Source organism: Schistocerca cancellata, chromosome 1, assembly GCF_023864275.1.
Source record: "Schistocerca cancellata isolate TAMUIC-IGC-003103 chromosome 1, iqSchCanc2.1, whole genome shotgun sequence".
Taxonomy (NCBI): Eukaryota; Metazoa; Arthropoda; class Insecta; order Orthoptera; family Acrididae; genus Schistocerca; species Schistocerca cancellata.
Genome location: NC_064626.1, coordinates 1,017,285,335 through 1,017,305,445, shown reverse-complemented (window position 1 = coordinate 1,017,305,445; position 20,111 = coordinate 1,017,285,335). Strand labels below are relative to the sequence as shown.

General features: G+C 41.5%; 1 protein-coding gene and 1 long non-coding RNA gene across 2 annotated transcripts in view; one reads left to right on the top strand and one right to left on the bottom strand.

Annotated features, from left to right (window-relative positions):
* The window catches only part of LOC126089235 (uncharacterized), a 38,010-nt gene extending 34,092 nt beyond the window's left edge, over positions 1-3,918 (bottom strand). The window contains exon 1 of the long non-coding RNA XR_007520573.1: positions 3,628-3,918. This is a non-coding gene — a long non-coding RNA (uncharacterized LOC126089235). The remainder of the gene's footprint in view (positions 1-3,627) is intronic.
* Positions 1-20,111, top strand: part of LOC126089219 (catalase) — a 67,047-nt gene that overhangs the window by 26,799 nt on the left and 20,137 nt on the right. The window lies entirely within an intron of this gene.

Here is a 20,111-nt window from a genome sequence, read left to right as displayed (position 1 = left end):
ATGACACAGGGACTGCTATTTCTTGTTTACTCGCCAAAACCAGGCGCTCGATTCTCAATAAATACGTCCTTCCTGGACGGGGATGTACGTAATGTAATAGTGCAGGCTGAACGAATACGTATGGAAGTTTGGGTCTGGCCGTGATTCGTGCACGGATAGCCGAAGCGGTTAAGGCGACCACTCGCGTAGGGCAGAGAATCAGTGTTAGTCCTGGTCCAGTACAGATTTCTAGTCCTCATTCAAATATACTGTCAATGGTTCTTCATATTCGCGACTACGAATACATTCCCTGTATTCCTCGACTTACTTTAATATAATTGCAGTTAGTACAAAGATTTTTCTTGGAGGACTGTACTGGATATTTCGTAGTAGAATGTACAGTTTCTTAAGAAATAAGAATGCAGTCAAAGCGAATGCTCGGTGCATGGTGGCGACTATAAACATAAAAAAACGTTGGTGCTAAATCTTCTCTACAAGCAAACTCACCCAACAAATTAGCCCCTTTTAAAGAGCAGACTGGTCGCTTTGTAGCACTGTAGACGGTAGATGATGTAAAACTGACACAAGGAGGTCATGTGACCCTTTACCTCTGACACTTCATATCAGTGAAGTGGCGTGTACTGTTTGTACCAATCGGTTTTATAGAATCAACAGAGCGCAGCGGATCCACTTGGAGACAAGACAGAACGACAGAAAGGAACTTTGGTGTTTGGACATATTCAAGACGACATCGTGAATGAATTTGCCTAGTTTGTTGGTGTATCGGTGTGGAGTGTCCGACATGTGTACACGGAATGGTGTACCACTTGCAGCCGTGGAACACAGAGTAAGAGTAGTGGTCGTAAAAAGATCCTAACCGACAGGAGCCAGAGAAGAGTGTTAAGTATCGGCTGTGACGGTAGGTTTCAAACCCGACAGGAACTGCCGCTGTCAGTGAATTCAGTTCCATCTGAACAACTTCCCAAGCGAACATTGCGAAGAGAACTGCATGCAATGAACATCTGGAGTCTGATACTTCGCAAAAGGTCATTTTTGACAGTGGAACATATAGCTGCACTTGTTAACCGGGCCAAGCATTACAGAAACTGGACACTACCTGTTGGAGGCATGTAATGCATTCCGACGAGTCATGGTTTTGGCTCTTTTCAGACTCGAGGCGCAGGCTCAGAGGCGCTTATCCTGCGGTGTGTGGACAGTGCAGTCCCATGTTCCGTGATGTTTTGGGGGTGTTTTTTCGTACCTTAACATGGGCCCGTTCGTTCAGGCTGCGGACGTGAACAAGACAGTTCGTCAACGTTCACAGTGAACATGTTGTAGAAGAAAGCACATCTCCGTGGTGAATATGATATGGACGCTCCCGTCTTCCAGGGTAACAGCTGTACGTTCCTTGTTTGACAACTATTGAAGGACCCTGTCGCACATAGACTGGCGCCCTGAATCACCCGACCTTAAGCTCACTGGAAGTTTCTGGAACTATTTGGAACAGTGGTTGAGCTAAGAGATGTGTGAGAGAAGTAATGAGACTGACAACACTGTGAGCGATGTGGCAACCTGTGTTGTTCTACTTTGTAGACCGGTGTGTTCATCCCTTCCAGACGCTCAGTCAGAGTTTAAGCTCTACACAGCCATCACCTGATTTTTGAGAGACATTTTTTTATGAAAATGCGACAACGGAACTTAGAGCAACGATGTGCCATCAAGTTTTGTGTTAAATTTAAGGAATCCGCGAGTGTTAGCTTTGAAAACTTACACAGGCTTATGGGGAACATTACTTATCAAGGGCACAAACTTTTCTCTGGCACACATTATTTTCCGAAGGCTGAGAACACATTGAAAATGAACCTCGCTCAAGGAGACCTTCATGTTCAGAAACTGACGAAAACATCGAACGTGTGCGTGGTCTCGTGGGATCAGAGCGACGTTTAGCAATGATGATGAGTAGCTTGTCACACACTTTCACCATACATCCGATTTTGATCGGAGATCTGCTCATGCGAAAGGTTTATGCCTAGATGGTGCCGTAAAACGTCACAACTGATCAGGACAATCGAAGAAACGTATGCGTTACTTTGAGAAAATTCCTAATTACCGCGAATGGTTTAACCGTGTGAACACAGGTGATGAATCTTGGATGTTTTAGCACGATCGTAAGACAAAGCGGCAAAGCGAGAAGTGGCACACTGAGACATTTCCTCGACCGAAAAAACTTTAATGAGTAAATCAAAGGTAAAAAGAATGCTGATTTGTTTTTTTGACAGTAAGGTTATCGTGTAAATAACTTTTTCCTCCAGATAAACTATCAACTAAGTGCTTTACAAGGATGTCTTTGAAAGGCTCAAGGAACGTTTAAATAGTGAGACCGGACATTTCAGACAGCGGATGCTGCATCATAACAACGCCCCATGTCACGCGCCCATTTCCATCACGGATCTTTTGACCTCAAAAGGCATTCCTGTTGTTCCACAGTCCCCCTATTCATTTGATTTGAGTTCCACTGACGTTTTTTTTCCAAAATTGAAAAATGTAAAAGTATGTCGTTTTGGGTCTGGAGAACTTTAAAAAAAAAAGTGACGTATGTTAAAGGCCCCTACCAGTTGAAGCCTTTCAGTGCTGCTGGTGCTGCTACCAAGAAGGGGAACGACTCAGCCGGTGTATAATTCCTGAAGGGAACTACTTTGAAGGGTAAAATAATGTTGTCTGAAAAGAGAAAAACAAATCAAAAATGGCTCTGAGCACTATGGGACTTAACATCTATGGTCATCAGTCCCCTAGAACTTAGAACTACTTAAACCTAACTAACCTAAGGACAGCACACAACACCCAGCCATCACGAGGCAGAGAAAATCCCTGACCCCGCCGGGAATCGAACCCGGGAACCCGGGCGTGGGAAGCGAGAACGCTACCGCACGACCACGAGATGCGGGCGAAAAGAGAAAAACCTTGGGTATAAAAAGTCTCATTACTTCTGCGTACACGTCATTTAGCAGTCAACAAATCTAAAACTTGGTAGCGTAGGAGATCTAATCATAGCGACTTCAGCTGATGTGGCCTACGTGTGATGGCCGAGCGGTTCTAGGCGCTTCAGTCTGGAACCGCACACCGCTACGGTCGCAGGTTCGAATCCTGCATCGGGCATGGATGTTTGTGATGTCCTTAGGTTAGTTAGGTTTAAGTAGTTCTAAGTTCTAGGGGACTGATGACCATAGATGTTAAGTCCCATAGTGCTCAGAGCCATTTGAACCAACCTACGTGAAGAAAAGTCTTGACTATCTTCTTCGCCGAATTACTGCTATTATAAAGGCTAGTGGCATGGTACTGTCGTGACCACGGTTTCTTTTTTCCCGATGAGTCTATTAGGGAAGCACGCAGGTAATTGGAACAGTGATAGTCCTGGAGGGCGTCCTGTTTGTAAGGAAGAACAAAGAAATTCTTCGCAGTTAACGACGCCGCTCCTTCGAAGGCCTCAACTGTGATAATGAGCATTGGGGCGACAGAAACTGGGCTACCCACACGAGAACCATTATCATACGTTACGTAACGTCAGCCTGTCACAGCATTCAGTTCATGTCTACCAACGTCGTTAGAAAAGTTGTGAACTAACGAGATTAGAAGTAATGCGAAACGTACCTGTAAACGCTCATAGGGACTTGCTATGTACACGAGTGAGGCCTTGTTGGGATCGTGAGTACGAGGAGGCACGCGTCGAGCGTGCGTGGCTTAGCGACTAGACGTTGCTGGCAAGGACGGCAGGTCATCGTGACGCAGGGGTTACTGCGCCACCGCCCCCCACCGGCGGCGACGCAGCTGTTTACACTCTGCGTAGCCGGCCGCTCACAACAGACTCACAGAGGAGTCACTCACTACCAGACTCAGCGTTTTTTCTCGACACTCTCTCGGCTCCCATTTCCCACTTAAATAGTGAAGTAAAAATAACAACCAGTGTACAAGCTAGCATGCAACTTGTTCTTCAGCTATCGCAAAGACAACAAGCACAATTTATGCAACAAAGGAAAAACTGGAAAAGCGTTTACTACGTAATTCCACTAGATTAAAAACAGGTTTCTTTACAAGCAAGACGTTGTTTCACAATATATCCTACCCTTGCTGCTGTATTTCTATTTTGCTTTCGAGCTTTATCCCCGGTAGCTATTAATATCTCGACCAACTCTAATATGTGGTTGTAAGGATAAGAGAGTTTGATAGTCTTACATTTGAACCCGATTATGGGGTTTGCGGATTGTGTGTGTATTGTCTGGTGAGTTTTTCCAAAGGAAAAAAAAAAGCCTCAAGTATTCGGTGGTGGTTGAAACGAATATTTTCGTTTACAATACACTATTATGTACGATTATGTGTCTCGTGTATAATATCTGGGATACGATGCGAGCTTCCACACCAACCCGTCGGACGTCCTTGAACTATTTTCCGTTCCGTTCTTTCCCTCTTCACATAAATGTAGGAACATTTCGCTTTTAAATGTCCTTGGAAGAGTTCATGCCTATATGTTTGTCAAGCCTAAAGTTTCCTTGAGAGCTAATAGTCGATAATTTACAACCCGTTGTTTCTGGAGTGTAACGCACAGGTGGGCTTTCAAACGTAACATGTTTTGCAAGTAAATAGCAGTGTCCGGTAAAAAAAAGTGAATTTTGGATTATCATTGTTTTTAGGTTGTCTTGTACCTTCGTGTGCGCGCCAACTAGAGCTTGCTGGACCATCCTATTGACAAGACTGGAAACAATGTTAATAGATGTAAATTTGTGCTCATTACGAGACACACAGTTTTAGTAATTTCTGGTGACATGTGAACAAATGAAGTAAATTTACGCCGGGTTAGGGGTGGGTTTCATTGAAACTGACGTTGAGCTTACTTCTACAAGTTCCAAATTATTGATCTGAAGGTGTCAGTAGCCAAAACGTAGTTATATAATGAGCAGTCGAACGAAAACAAGTGATTGGGGGGGGGGGGGGGGAGGAGGAGAGGAAAGTAACTGAACTGCTCACTATTTCAAAAGTAATCGCCGTAATTGTTAACACATATAGCCCTTTGTGAGACCAGACAGTCAATACCTTTATTGAAAAATGTTTTGCATCTGCCTAAAGAACCAGGATTGTACCCAATTAAATCGACGGCCACTAATGTCTTTCTGACTCCCGAAATATGTATACCGTACGTAAAGACATCGGGACGATATGGAAAATGTGTAAGGATTTCCAAGCGAAACTACTGCAGCGGAGTACACACAACAGGAACGCCATCTCCTCTCGACTTCCTGGAACACAGCGTCACAATTCACGGTATGTGGGCGCTTTGCAGAAATTGAAGCGCACAATCAAGTCCAATCGCCGAGGAATGTTGATGGAATGATGAGGCATCATTCTGTTGCAGAGTAATGCACATCCTCCATACAGTTCCGATCTCCATCTTTTTGGAGTCCCGAAGAAAGACATGCGTAGCCGTCGATTCACTTCGAACGAAGAGGTGCACACCTGGGTACAAGTATAGTAACCGCAAACATTTTTCCATGAAGGCACTAAAAAAGCTGTCTTGTTTCACACTGGGATAAATGTATTAACTGTAGTGGCGATTCCTTTTGAAATGTTAGACGGTTTACTTACTGTTTTCCTTTGACTGGCCCTTACGATCAAATATATTAAGCGGTCTAAAAGGCTTTTGTTACAAAAATTTTGATTACACTAGTACCGCCTGCACTCGTAGAAGCATCTGGGAGTAACATTTTGGTGAGATAAGGGGCTGGGTTATCTCAGACTCAGTTGCAGACGGTAGTGTACTGCGAAACTGCTGTGAGCCTACAAAATGTCATTTACGAAACGGTTCGACAGACCACGCTGGAATTCTGCTAAAGTGGGTGGGCTTATTTAGCGAACGAGAGTGACAGAAAATTCGCAGACTGAACATCTTGCCAAAATCTTTTTAGTTCATTCAAAGAAATGGATGGCAGTATGAAAATTAGATACTTTTATACATTCCCGTGAAGTTTGTGAGACAGGGGGGAAGATTGCCCTGATCACTCATATAGAGGGATGTAGTCAGTTATTCTCACACACCAGCAGTGAAAGGAACACGAAGAAACCTTAATGTGGAAAACAATCAACGATAGGCATATTATTCGCAGAGTTTAGAAGTAGCTGTACACGAATTCGAAATACATGATGCGCAATATGCTCTAGACAGCTTTGCTACATTTTCTTCACGTTTTGAGACAAATCCTCGCGACTGCAGAAGGTTGTGCACAATGTTACATTTTCCGTTTGTCCTGAGCACACCTCCGAAGCACGGCGTTGGTCGTATCACCAGTCACGCACCGTGCTTGGTCGGACAATATAGACTCTGGAACCGAAGTTATCTCCGTGCATCCGTTTACATCTGCGTCGCATTACTGAACGACGCTGAAATGCGTCGCCATTTATCAGTGTGGCTACTACAAACTGGGTTTTAAGCGGCGTGCAACCAAATACCAAGGAGGTAAATTATAAATCAAAACTAACATACAATTGCACAAGATACGTCATATAGATTTTTGCAGTCGGCATTCATTAATTCAGTTTGGATTGCTATGATACAGAATGTTTCAAAACATTCATCCGATTTCACAAAACTAGTGTTATACTTAAAAGAAAATAGAAACTTTAGGTGAATTTGAGCTTACGCATAGGACTAAACAGGTTTTATTCGCAAGAGCCATCAGATTTTACGAGGATATATCTTTTGCATGCTTTCATGCATGAATGTACATTGTTGCACGTTTTTCAATTTAGTCAGTTTTATTTTATCTTTTCTGAAAGTTCAGGGTCATGAAGTTACGCGAAAGAAAAAAACTCACATCAGCATTTCACTTTATGAAAAAAGGACGACAAAAGACATAACTCTATAAACGTTTCTGTAAAACCAAAAAAAATTCAGCACTGCAGCACACCCCGTAAGTCATTTTTAATGAAAGTGAACAAATAACTGCAGCTCCAAGGCGGTTTGTTATAAAGGAACACGCCATGCGGAAACTCCGCTTCATCGGTCTAGTAAACGTAGCAATGAAATCTGTATGTGAAAAATGGATTTTATTTCAGCACTTTGCTTCAAGTCGACTGATTTCTCCAGCGCAAGATTTCAGGACAGTGCAAACCAAAGGAAGGTTTGCCGATTGACAACGTAAAAGAGCGTAAAAAAAAAAAAAAAAAAAAAAAGCGAGCAAGATGACGCAGTGGTTAACACACTGGACTAACATCCAGGACTACGACTATTCATATCCACGTCCGGCCATCCAGATTTAGGTTTACCTTGATTTCCCTAAATAGATCCAAGCAAATGCCGGATAGTTCCTTTGAAAGAGCACGGCCAATATCCTTCCATATCCTTGATCAGTCCAAGCTTGTGCCCCGTCTCTAATGAGCTCGATGTCGACGGAACGTTAAAACCTAGTCTTCCTTCCTTTCTTCCTTCTAAGAGTGTGACGACAAAAAATGTACTGTCAACAGTGTAAACACATTTGTCAATTTTTCTAACTCGTGTTTGAGACGCTCTAGATCTAGAAAAGGCATGAAGAGTTTTCTAGAAAGATGGATCATGAGTTTAAATGTTTTTTAATTAGCTAGTTATCACGAAAGTCCACACGAGTACAAAGTTCCTCGTTATCACATATCGACTTTGTTTGTCGCTTACAGTGCCTGCTATCTTTAGGAGATGAAGGCCAATGACGTGTCAAATATGTCAGGTGAACGTTTCCTATAATTGGATGAATGATAAATTATTTAATGTGTTACTTAAAGGAAGACGAACAGTTCTAAAACTCTAATATCTGAAACGGCTCTTTTTACAGAATAAACATTTTAAAATATGCTGAAGCAGACTTGTTAATCATTAAAGCTGAAATTAATTAGAGCGGATTTGTAAAAGCTTCCACGTAAGTGGATGAGCAAAAATATTTTGTAGCAAGATATTGTTTTCTTACTTTCGTGTTGATATATGGTACTGAAACGCAGACACTTTCTTCGAGGCTGTCTGTTGTAGAATCGTACACAAGCTGTAGGTTTCACCGAAACTCCTTGAACCACTTTCTCCTTGGAACGTACGCGCCTGTAGGGGCGCTACAGGCATGTGAAAGAGTTCTGCAGCGCAGCAAGTTTACTGCGGGTAATTCACTACCCCACATAACTGTGATCAAGAGTATTACATTTCAAAATATGAAGTGCGCAAATCCGTGGAGATTATTGGGGTATTACCATAATCTATCCGCTTGCAAAATTGGTACACACATATATTAAAAGTACAATTATCGTAACGGTTGCAGAGATTCGCTGCATGTTTTCCTGCGTAAGGAACGCGGGAAGAAATGGCCGTGTGTCCCTGTGCACATGCTGTAATTATTTTTATTTGCTATTATTAAAAAAGGGGCCTGGTTTTGCTACATTAACAGCCACACCACCTCAAACATACAAGCCTACTATGATTCATTCTTTGTCACAGTTGTATAGTTTGCATTTTGCACTCTATAGATGTTCTGTAAGTACCCTTCTGACTGACTGCACGACACGCTATTCAGCGTTCACCACGCAAAGGAAGCAGCTACTCGGGTTGCAAGAGTACTTGAGGGGGGGGGGGAGGGGAGGATATGAGGATTTTTTAGACTAGGCGGTAGTTTGACGGACGAACTCAAATTAACAATCGCCTGTCGATGCGCAGCAAGGAAAGTCAAACAGCGTTCAGAGTAAAGACAGTTAGACTGACAAAATTTTATCAGTAAATTGTCGAAGTATTCGTAACAAAGTTCCCAAATTACTGGGCTCCAGGAAATTTCTCGAGCTCAAATTGTACTCGGGACCGAGAGCTGGCAGAGACCTGAAGTGGAAAGCTCTGAGATTTTTAGCGAGTTATGCTGCGTGTATCAGAAAGCCAGATTAGAGCCATAGGACGGGGTGTTCATCGCAGTTCACAAAAACATCCTCTATTGAGGTCGAAGTTGCGTGTGACAGTTACCTCGTCGCGTATAACAGGTCTAGATGAAACAAAGTTAATTGCTGGATGCTTTTACGGCCATCCGATTCTGCTGTTACAGTTCTAGAGTAAATCAAAGAAAGTCTGCGGCCAGTGACGCGTAAATATCTAGTTCGTGTAATACTAGTTGGAGGAGACTTTAATCTACAGAGTATGGACTGGAATGTGTATGGATTCGTTGCTGGGGGTAGAGACAGATCATCCGAAGCACTTTCGAATAAAATTTTCTGAGAACTGTCTTAGGCAGCTAGTTCGGCACCCCATACGGAATGGAAATATAGTAGTAATAAATCAGTGTGAAAGGCTAGGGGAGTGTTTCTGCTAGAAAGAGCAGATAAGCGATTGTTAGGGAACTGACACCACATAGTTCCAGTAAGATGGACATGAGGAATTATGGGCAAAGTTAAAACAAAATTATAAATGGTGGTCTAGAGAATTGTGCCTAGTAAGTAGATTAAGGATGGAAAAGACTGCCCATGGTTTAATGACGAGAGCTAGAAACCTGTGTGGAAGCAGAGGCTGTTGGATTCTTGGTTCGAAAGAGAATGCGCAAATGAAACGCAAAGGGTGTTGGACATTCATGTGTATGTGAAAAGATCAGTGCACGAAGCATACAACTACTACCAATGTCCTACATTTTTACATAGGACCGGAATTTTCTCCGGTTCCCTGCCAGACCTTTTGCTAAGTGTGTCTAAGGCTTCCATCCAATCACTTGTTGGCCAGTGTGGTGAGGCAGTTGAAGATAGCAAAACAAAAGACGAAGTCTTAAATTTCACGGCCAAGAAATCGTTCGCACAGGAGAACCGTACAAACATGCTGTCGTTTGACCACAGAACAGATTTCCGTATGGACGACATAGTAATAAGCATCCCTGGCGTAGAGAAACAACTGAAAAATTTGAAAGCAAATACACGACCGTCTCCAGATGGAATTCCAATTCACTTTTACAAAGAGTAGGCCTGCTCTACAGCATTGGCCCCTTACCTAAGCTCGTATTTATTGCGAATCTCTCGCCCAGCGCAAAGTACCAAGCGACGGGAAACAGGCGCAGGACTCCCGTGTGTAAGTAGGGTAAAAACAACGGACCCGCAGTATTAGAGACAAATACCCCTTACTTTGGTTTCCTGCAGAATCCTTGAACACATTCTTAGTTCGAATATAATAAATTTTCTTGAGACTGAGAAGCTTATGTCCACGAATCGGCATGGTTTTAGAAAACATCGCTCGTGCAAACCTCAGCTTGCCCTTTTACCACATGATGTACTGCGAACTATGTATGATGGGCAACATGCAGATTCCATATTTCTATATTTCCGAAAAGCTTCTTACAGGACGCCCCATTGCAGGGGTGTCAAAGAAGGTACGAGTACGAGCATATGGAACAGGTTCACAGATATGTGAGTTGCTCGAAGACTTTATAAGTTAGAGACAAGGGTATTACCAGGAGTTTCCCAGGAAAGTGTGATAGGACCGCTGTTGTCCTCTACACACACAAATCATTTGGCAGACAGGGTGGGCAGTAATCTACGGTTATTTGCTGATAATGCTGTGGTATACGGTAGAGTGTCAAAGTTGAGTGACTGCAAGAGGGTACGAGATGAGTTAGACAAAATTTCTATTGGTGTGATGAATGGCGGCTAGTTCTAAAGGTAGAAAAAATGCAAGTTAATGTGGATGAGTACGAAAAAAAAGTGTAATGTTCGGATACAGAATTGTGTCTTTCTTGACACAGCCATGTAGTTTATGTATATATGGGTGTAACGTTGCAAGGCGATATGAAATGGAGCGAACATGTGAGGATTGTGGTTGGTCGGGCGAATGGTTGACATCGATTTATTGGGAGAATTCTAGGAAAGTGTGGTTCATCTGCAAAGGGGGCAGCATATATTAGGCTAGTGCGACCTACTCCTGAGTACTGCTCGAATGTTTTGAATCCGTACCTGGTCGGATTAAAGGAAGACATCGAAGCTATTCAGAAGCGAGCTGCTTTTTTTACTGGTAGGTTCGAACAACACGCAGGCGTTACGAAAATGCTTCGGGGACTCAAATGGGAAAACCTGAAGGCAAGGAGACATTCTTTTCGAGTAACACTCTTGAGAAAATTTAGAGAACCGGCATTTGAAGCTGACTGCAGAACGATTCTATTGCCTCCAACATACATTGCGCGCAAGTACCACGAAAACAAGATAAGAGAAATTACGGCTCATACAGAGGCATATAGACAATAGTTTTTCCACTCGTTCGATCTGCGAGTTGAACAATGAAGGCAATGACTAACATTTGTGTGGGGTACACTCCGCCACGCACCGTAAGGTGAATTTCCGAGTATAGATTTAGATAAAGTCAGGTTAGCCGGCGGGCCAAGAGAACATCGCAAAATAATCTTCACCACTATGCCCAATCCAGTAATGCTGAAGTTTGTCGTTTCGGTACAGGCGAACGTGAATGCTCCAACTTCCTTGTTGGAAGATGAAATTCTCGGAATCAATAGTCAGTTGTGGAAACAAAAACAGCTGCAACGATCAAGATAAGAGGTATCCATCACAGTACTCTCACAGAAGAAAAATGGCTCGTACAGCTTCGTCTGTGACGTGGCACAAAAAACATTAGCCTTTGGCGAATCTCGTTCATTCGCTAGTTTTCCAGGAAGACTTCTGTGAAGTTTGCAGGTAGGAGATGAAGTATCAATGAGTCACTATTGGACTCGGCCAGCTTATACAAATACCTGGGTGTAACAGTCTGTAGGGATATGAAATAGAATGAGCAAGTAGCCACAGTTGTGGGTGACTCCAGTTTCTTGGTAGAATACTGGGGAATTAATCAGTCTACAATGGAGATTGCTTACAAATCACTCATATGACCAGTTCTAGAATATTGCTCAAGTGTGTGGAACACATGACAGATACGGCTTACGGGGATATTGGACGTATCCAGAGAAGGGCAGCACGAATTGTCGCAGGTTTGTTTAATCGGTGGGAGAGTGTCACATAGGTACTGAAGGAACTGAACTGGAAGATTGTAAGTAAATGTAAACTATCCCGAGAAAGTCTACTAACCAAATTTAAAGATTCTGCTTTAAATGATTACTCTAAAAATATACTAAAACTTCCTACGTATCGCTCACATAGGGATTGTGAGGATATGATTAGAGTAATTACTGCACGCTCAGAGGCATTCAAATAATCATTCATCCTGCGCTGGTCCATACATGAATGAATGGAACGTGAAGAAACCCTAATAACTAGTACAAAGAGACATAACCTGTGCAATGCTCCTCACGGTGGTTGGCAGAGTATATATTTAGATGTACTGACGAAGGTAAAGCTGTGAGGACGAGTCGTCAGTCGTGCTTGGGTAGCTGTTTGTAGAGCACTTGCCTCCAGGAGGCAAAGGTCCCGGTTCGAGTCCGGGTACGGCACACAGTATTCATCTGTCAGAAAGTTTCACTCAAACATTTTGTCGCTTTCTCGCAATTTTTATCGTCAGTATTATTTATCAATATTGTCAGTATACATACGCAAATCATTTTAAGACTATTTGTCAAATTAAAACTGTTAATTCTTAGGTAAATAAGATGTAAAAAAGGAATTGTGTGAAATCCCGGTCCGATGTAAGGGAGGTCCTGATGATGGTAATCGGATAAAGTTAGATAAATAAGATATATATTTGTACATGTAATGCACTGGGAAATATAGAACTCTGAATGGGAAGAAATCATTTATAATGGTCTTGTTTTTTGAAACGGCATCCTCTTCGCCGTAGTTTGGAAACATGAAAGTGTCGTAACGAAATGACGTCTCTACGTTTACGGCAAAACGATGAGTTTCACAGAAACCGATTAGCTCGCGTCATCATCCAAGCAGACCTCAGAATCGTGGCCACCGACGCCTCTACCACTTCCTCATCATACGTAATTAATGTCCAGTTCGAGCTTTGCGATAAAATGTTTTTGATGCGTCGCAGTCATACGTATTTTGTTACTCGTTTGTTTTTCATTCTGAGAATGAAACTTTAAATCCTCTCGTTAAACCTAATTATTAGAACTTTACTTTGCATCAGTATGTCAGGCGCTTCAGTTTCCACTCTGCAGAGTTTTCAGCACATCTGCGCTAGTGTTCGTGGCTCGCTTCTATACGTGGCCATAAATACGTTATTTCTGAGGCGTGAATGCTGTGTACTCTACTGATTAAAGACGACGCACTTGAGTGATAAAAGCGTCTGCCCTAGAAGTAGTTGCAGTTCATCAGCGTCTTACCATCCTGTTAATCTTTTCAGTGACTTTATTTGCCTTTATGAGTGTAGTTTTTATTAACGTACATTGCTGCTTGGAAGTACTGTGGCACGTATCGTTGCATTTGTAATTCACGTAACTATAAACCGAAGTAAACATTGGTTTAACGTTCTGTGAGACATGCACTTGGCAATTGTCCGCGTTAAATCCTGTTGACGCTCTCTCCGAAGGAGCACTCTTCTCAACATCCGAGAGGATGTTATCTCGTATAGATCAGATGTGATACGTGATAAGATACGAAACCTACTTAAAATGAGAGCAAGTAAAGAGCCAGATTGTTACTTAGAAAATATAGTGACAACGCTTCACGAATACTTAAAAGTTTTAAAGTTCCCGTGTCGATACTACTGATGGAGAATCGATGAAGCATTGCGGAACTAACGTGTATAGTTCCAATAACATTACGTGGGTCACCGTGAAATATGAGAAAGCGTGTGGTAGATCGTAGAGATCGTTTCTGAACATCTTGGTTATTTGCAAAGATATGCCTTGTTCATTACAAAATAGAACAAGTTGGCTGAAGTGTCGAATTCGTAAACGGTGAGCACAGATGCTGCCCAGTACTAAAGGGTTCGAGGCGGTTACTTCCTTCCTTGCTTCCTTCCTCCGTCAGCAAGCTTATTAAAAGAAAGAATGTAAAAAAGAAAAAACTAGAAAGATGGAAGCAAATGCATAATGTGCTCAGGCATGTATGCGTAGCGTTGGGACAGGGAAGTTGATAATGAATGATAAAGAAAAATTGATTTAGCAGCACATCAAAGAACTATTTTCTCATTGTTTGTTCGGCTTTATCCACATTTGGTGAACTGAAGAAAAAAGGGAACCTATGGATTGCCGCCCTTTCATGATATAATAATAGCTTTTGTGTCTTCATAATCTGTTTCATAGTTTATTTTGTTTTCATTACTTAATTGCAAAGGTTGCATGAGGATCTCATATTTTTTTTCCAAAAGTGTGCTTCCACAAGGGACCAAATATTGGAAAACAAAACTATGTTTGAGGATTTACGATACCTTGACAAAGAAAAAGGCTATACTGTATACGAAGAAGAAAGTAAACAGATAAATGTTTTTCATGAAAATAAAATAATTTTCCGTGTTATTTGGCACTTAGAAAGAAACCTTAGCGCAAAAGAAAAATGAAAAGCTGCTGAGTACCTTTAAAGTGTTATTTGCTGTTTGGATGTACATATTTTCCCAAGTAAATTAGTGTTAATGTTTTTAAATGTCCTTCATTTCTTAGTAGTGTGGAGAATTTGGCGTACGACCTTTATCAAGAGCATCCGTTTGGAATTTCGCTTTGGTCATTAATAAACTCTATTGTCATTGCTAGTTTCTTAATTCCGTCACCATATTTCATAATTTCGTAAGAGTGATGGGGTCCCTCATAACCTTACTTTCTGCGTTCGCATGCCAGACGGTACAGCAGATAGCTCTTCCAACAAGCGCAGTTTTGCTGCCGACGTGTCAACAAAAAAGACCACTCGTAGCAGGCGAGAGTAGGTGCAGGAAAATACGCCAGGGACGCTGCAGTAGACTCTCACTCACTTGCCACGAGTAGTCAGATTGATGCAAGGTACATGGATTAGAGATTGATGCAAGAAATTCGCTGGTCGGGTGAACATATGCAAGCGCCATTGTCAAGGCTGGATGTCAGAGTATATGGTGGCGGCAATTTCGTGGGTGTCTGATGCGTGGCATACACCATCTTAAAGGTCGTACAGGCACTGCAATTTTTATGTGCCACCGTATCAAGGGTATACTTCAAATATGTCGACTCGAAGAGAAACTGCTGCCGCAAGAGTCGACTGCCGCAGGCAACCACCTGTTGAATAGAGGGATTGTCTCCGATCATTGCCGATTTTAATAGCTGATATATGGGCCACAGTGCAATAAATCACCCGCAATTCCAGTGGCGGCCACCAACTGGTGAGCAACTGTAGGATTCAAAGTCATCACCTGGCGCTAGGATACAAAAGTAAAAACCCACAAGTATAGAGGAAAGCTGTGTAAAGTGGCTATCCAGGGGAAAAAGTTGTTTTTCTCTAACATCATGTCACTTTAAAGCATATGCAATACATCTGTACAAACTATAAAAATTGTGTTATTGTAAAACTATTGTATTATTATACATATCCTCCTCCTGTAGCTGGGAAAAGATCTTATGTGAAAGAATTGAAAATGGTCACTTTACCCAGTAGGTATTGGAAAATGGCCAGAGCCAGTAAAAGGAAAAATAGGACTCACATGTAACGGAATCTGGTTTTGTAAGGTTTATGTATGATGCCTCTTCCTAAACTCTTTCACAATCTTTACATGCCATATTCTTCTCTTTTTGTTGAATGACTGTGGTGAATTATTCCGCTCAACAGGCTGCATCGCCAAGTGGCGTAAATCAGTTACTAATATGTCGTAATATCAGTTTCACGTCAAAACTATGGTTAAGGAGTTGGTCGAATACACGTCTGATGTTCCCAAAAATCTTCTTGTCTATAGTATCATCGCGGTTTCTTTTCTAAGAATTCTTATTTGAAGGATTTTTTTGGGACAGTGAATAGTTTGGTTGCTGTAGCAAACGACATCTTTTTACAGCATGCAATGCGTGTTGGATAGCTCGGAAGCCCGATGATTGTTGTAATGATTTTCTTAAAAAATTTTATTGCATCTGCATACACCTATAATAAGAGCATAGCTTTTCATCAAATTGTTAATACTCAAATGATTTGGTATGTTGTATTATGAAATACACATGTCGTAGCAATTCCTTTGTCTTGCACAAAGTATATGTTCCTTCAAAGTGGTCACCATGAAACTACTAGCCACTGTGCCCGATTAGACGCCATTACGTTAAATGTTCTCTGAATACGAAATTATATAATCTAGGCAATTCATCAGGATGTAGTTTCGAAGGCTAAAAATGTTTTACCAATATTCTAGAATTAGCGGTCACTATGTACGCAAATGAATTTGTCACCTGTCTTATATCAGATGTAAAGAAAACAAAATATTTCACTGCAAAGGAGCACGCGCAACTTCCGCCATGAAACTCGCTGACAGCCAAAGAAAACTCTGAAATTTTTAAAAGTTCAACACTTGGCTGCGGTAATCTGAGACTAAAACGAAGTGGCCATTATAGCCGTCCTTAAGTCCTTAACCTATAGCAAGATGCTTCTGGTCCCAGGGGAACACAGTTTAGCACGGGCGGAACTGAGTTGCCGTGTTTATATGGTACACGTCCACGGCAAGGTTCGATGCCTCAAAACTGAGGTGATGCACCCTACTTCTTAAACAGCACATTTTAGGCAGCTGGTAGAGATATTATCGTGTAGGGTTTGTTTGCACTGGGTGAAATGTAAAAAGTACGCCCAACAGGATCCTGCTCCCGACCTAATACTTTACACATCCCGAATTTTCGCAATAGTTTGAAGAACATTCCACTGAAAGTTCTAGCCTCCTCATGAATACTGAAGACAATTCAAAGTCTATCCCGATACTAAAAACACTGGCTTATCGGTAATAAACAGATTAATTACAACCTCCTTCCACGTGATTCTACAGTAAGACACATGCAGTGTTTAAGTTATACTGAACTGTGGATGGCTTGGAAGGCACTGGTGTCCATCGCCTCTTTGCTTTCTTCAGTCAGTAGAAGAAACACGCTTACTGAAGCATAAAGCGACCAGCTAAATGATTCTAATATGCTCAAAAATGTACTGACGTACGAGAGTTTTTGAAATTTTTATTCTCTGTATCTACTACTTATCTCATAATTGTCTACATTCCTAAGCCTAAAAGACGGCTGAACATGCTATAATAAAATCAAGATGGTTTTAAATGTTAATAACCGTGAATAGGGAGAGAATATTGCCTGATAACTAAATTTTTTTTTTTTTTTTTTTTTTGCGACTTTGTCTCGTAAATAAGCAAAGTTCAGCTAGCAACCTTGACTGAAGGGGACGAGATAACTGTATCAAACAGCGAAGACAAGTTGCTAATCTTCAGCTGAGAAAGATACGGGCCCGCTAATGTACTCAAACAAGTGATAGCATTTAATGAAAATTCGTCGTTAAAACTAAATGCTCCGAATTTACGTATGCAACTTGTTATTTCTCTTCGGCATAAAGATCGCTCAGATATGTTGAATAAACTGCCAACACTTGCCAAGAGTATAATTAGGTCTGTAGTTTTCCTTAAGATTTCAAACACGTCACTTAAATTGATTACCATTGATACCTCGCGCTTTCGACACCTTCATTTAATTTTTCAAGTTGGGCACTGTTCTTGGGAAATTCAACTTTGCCGCCTGTCGTACTTTCGCTGTACAGCGATGAAATAGACCAGTAGTTTAAATGGTTTTCGACCTGACATTTCAAGACGAAGTGCACAGATCCTGGTTATGCAATTTCGGTGTTTGCAGTAACAATAGAGCATACACTTGGGGACTAAAATTCCCATCGAATATGTATTCTCCAGAATAATTTGTAAAGTGTCATTTGAGTTTGCCAGTCTTGTCAAACTGCTCACTGCTCCTGGGAAAAAAAAAAAACAAAATACAAAAAAACAAAACTCTCTGCACGAAGGCTGCATGAGAATGAATCGATGAGTAATGTTTTCCCTATTCATAAAATGCAATGTTTTAGTAAGAGTGGTAGTACAGAGCGTAGCTGGGAGAATGCCTTATTAAAATAAGGCATGCTTAAAACACACATCCAGTTCGGAAATTTGTGCATCTACATCCGTATTGTGCAAACCACTGTGAACTGCATAGCGGAGTATGCTTCCCATAGTGTCACGCATCAGGATTTCTTCCACTAATATAAGCGGAAGGAGAGCGAGGAAAATGCTTAAATGTCCGTGGGTGGGCTGCAATTAATCTAGCCTCGTCTGGGTGGAACCGAAGTCTTCAGTTTTATACTCGCTGCTTCATGCGGGTGTGCTAACACCACTAGAATTCACGCGCAGGTCTGAACTTATAGTAACACCGTGTAATGGCTACGGTAAATAGAAGCAAGCGTTCGGAATTTGCAAAGGCATTTAGAGCCCTTAATACAGACATGCGGAAGCTTAAAGGTGCGAGAGCGAAATAAGCTGCTGCGGTATCATCTGAAGGGTTTCTCTCTCTCCCTTATCCTAGAGTAGTAAGACTAGGCGCTGTTTGAGAACCGGCGTATTGTAGATGGACGGAAACTTTTCTTTAGTCGGAAGCAGAGGACTGGAGGTATTTTTGGTTCCTTTCTGTGACTGTTCCAGAAAAACCATGAATGCCTCACATCAGTATTTCCTAACCCTAGGGGTATTACCCACTGAAGAGTAAACTGAAATTTACTGAGGGGTGGAAACTAGAAAGGTCTGATTGTGTTTGTCATGAAACTTAAGTTATTTTTAAAGGATTATTACTACTGTAATATTGATTATATAACTTGTTAATATTTACTTTTCTCTCAAATACCATTAACGACACTCTGCGGTGGAGATTACTGACTCCTCACATAGTGTATACAAACTGTGTACCATATTTTGATGGTAAAAGTGAGACATATGCACAACAAACGCAAAATATCTCCTGAAAATGCCTTGTTTGGTGGTAGATAGTTCCAGCAATACATCATAAATTGCTTCATTACTCACTCCGAAACAGAAAATGGATCTAATTGACAGCACAACACAACAGTAAGGGCTAATATAGTGTTGTACACAATACTGTTTTTATGAAAGTGGTCTGACGCGAAGCGTTGAGAGCCTGAAATTTACCATTTCCAGTTCAGAAGTAAGGAATCCAGCAATCAAGTGATTTACAAAAAGTATGATGCACACATTTAACGCGGTTGATTTTAAAATGGGAGCGCAGGATGTAGGTGAAGCAAGTGTCGCTAGAGAGAGAAGCACGTTTTGTAACACGTCTCAACCCTCGTTGTGGATAGATTTTTTATTCTAACCTCCCTGCTCCCACACACTGTCAGATTACAACGTACGGAAGGAAATGTGGAATTCATCACATATATAACATTTTTTTTACTATGATAGCAATGAAAATAGACAACGAACTAAAGGGCTTTTGACCATGATTTAATATATGTACGGACTGAGAACCACTCAAATTAAAAAAAGAAAAGTGATTAGACATAAGCAAGACCAATTCTCATTGGCTCATTATTTCGTTGGGTAATAAAATAAATGTCATTCACCCTTCATCATATCAAAAATGTTTTCACGGAAAATTCTTTTTCATTCTATAAGTTTATAGACCCCAAACATGGGGGGGGGGGGGGGATGGGGAGGGGGGGGAGGGGGAGAAGGAATACTCGCTAATATCTGACTGCACTTAAGGATAACGGTGTAAGAAAAGTTGGTAGACACAGCCTTACAGCAATGTTCCTGCATTGGACAAAGACTGAATTTAATTCAGTTTTCAGGCCAGTTGTAGGAAGTATTGGAAAAGGCAAATGGTATGTTCGCTCCTCATCTGTTTATCTGTTTGTACTTAAAGTTCCCTGGCCATTTAGCTGATACCATTTCGTTTGAACATATTTCCATATAAACTGTTTGAGACTATCTCAGACCCATATTTGCCACTTGTTTCGCTTAATTTCCGTATGAATTATAAAATACCAACTCCCAACTACAGCAGCAGGAAGCACTGCACATTGATCCACCACTGCCTGTGAGGTACGAGAAGTTTTATTAAAACCTGGGCTCTGGTAGTGCATTTCACTCCCGCACTGTTCGTAGAGAGGCGTTCTGCTGTGTCATTGCGAAACAGAACAACAGCAGCAGCGCCTAATCAGAGGATCATGGAACGGAATGCTCACATTGG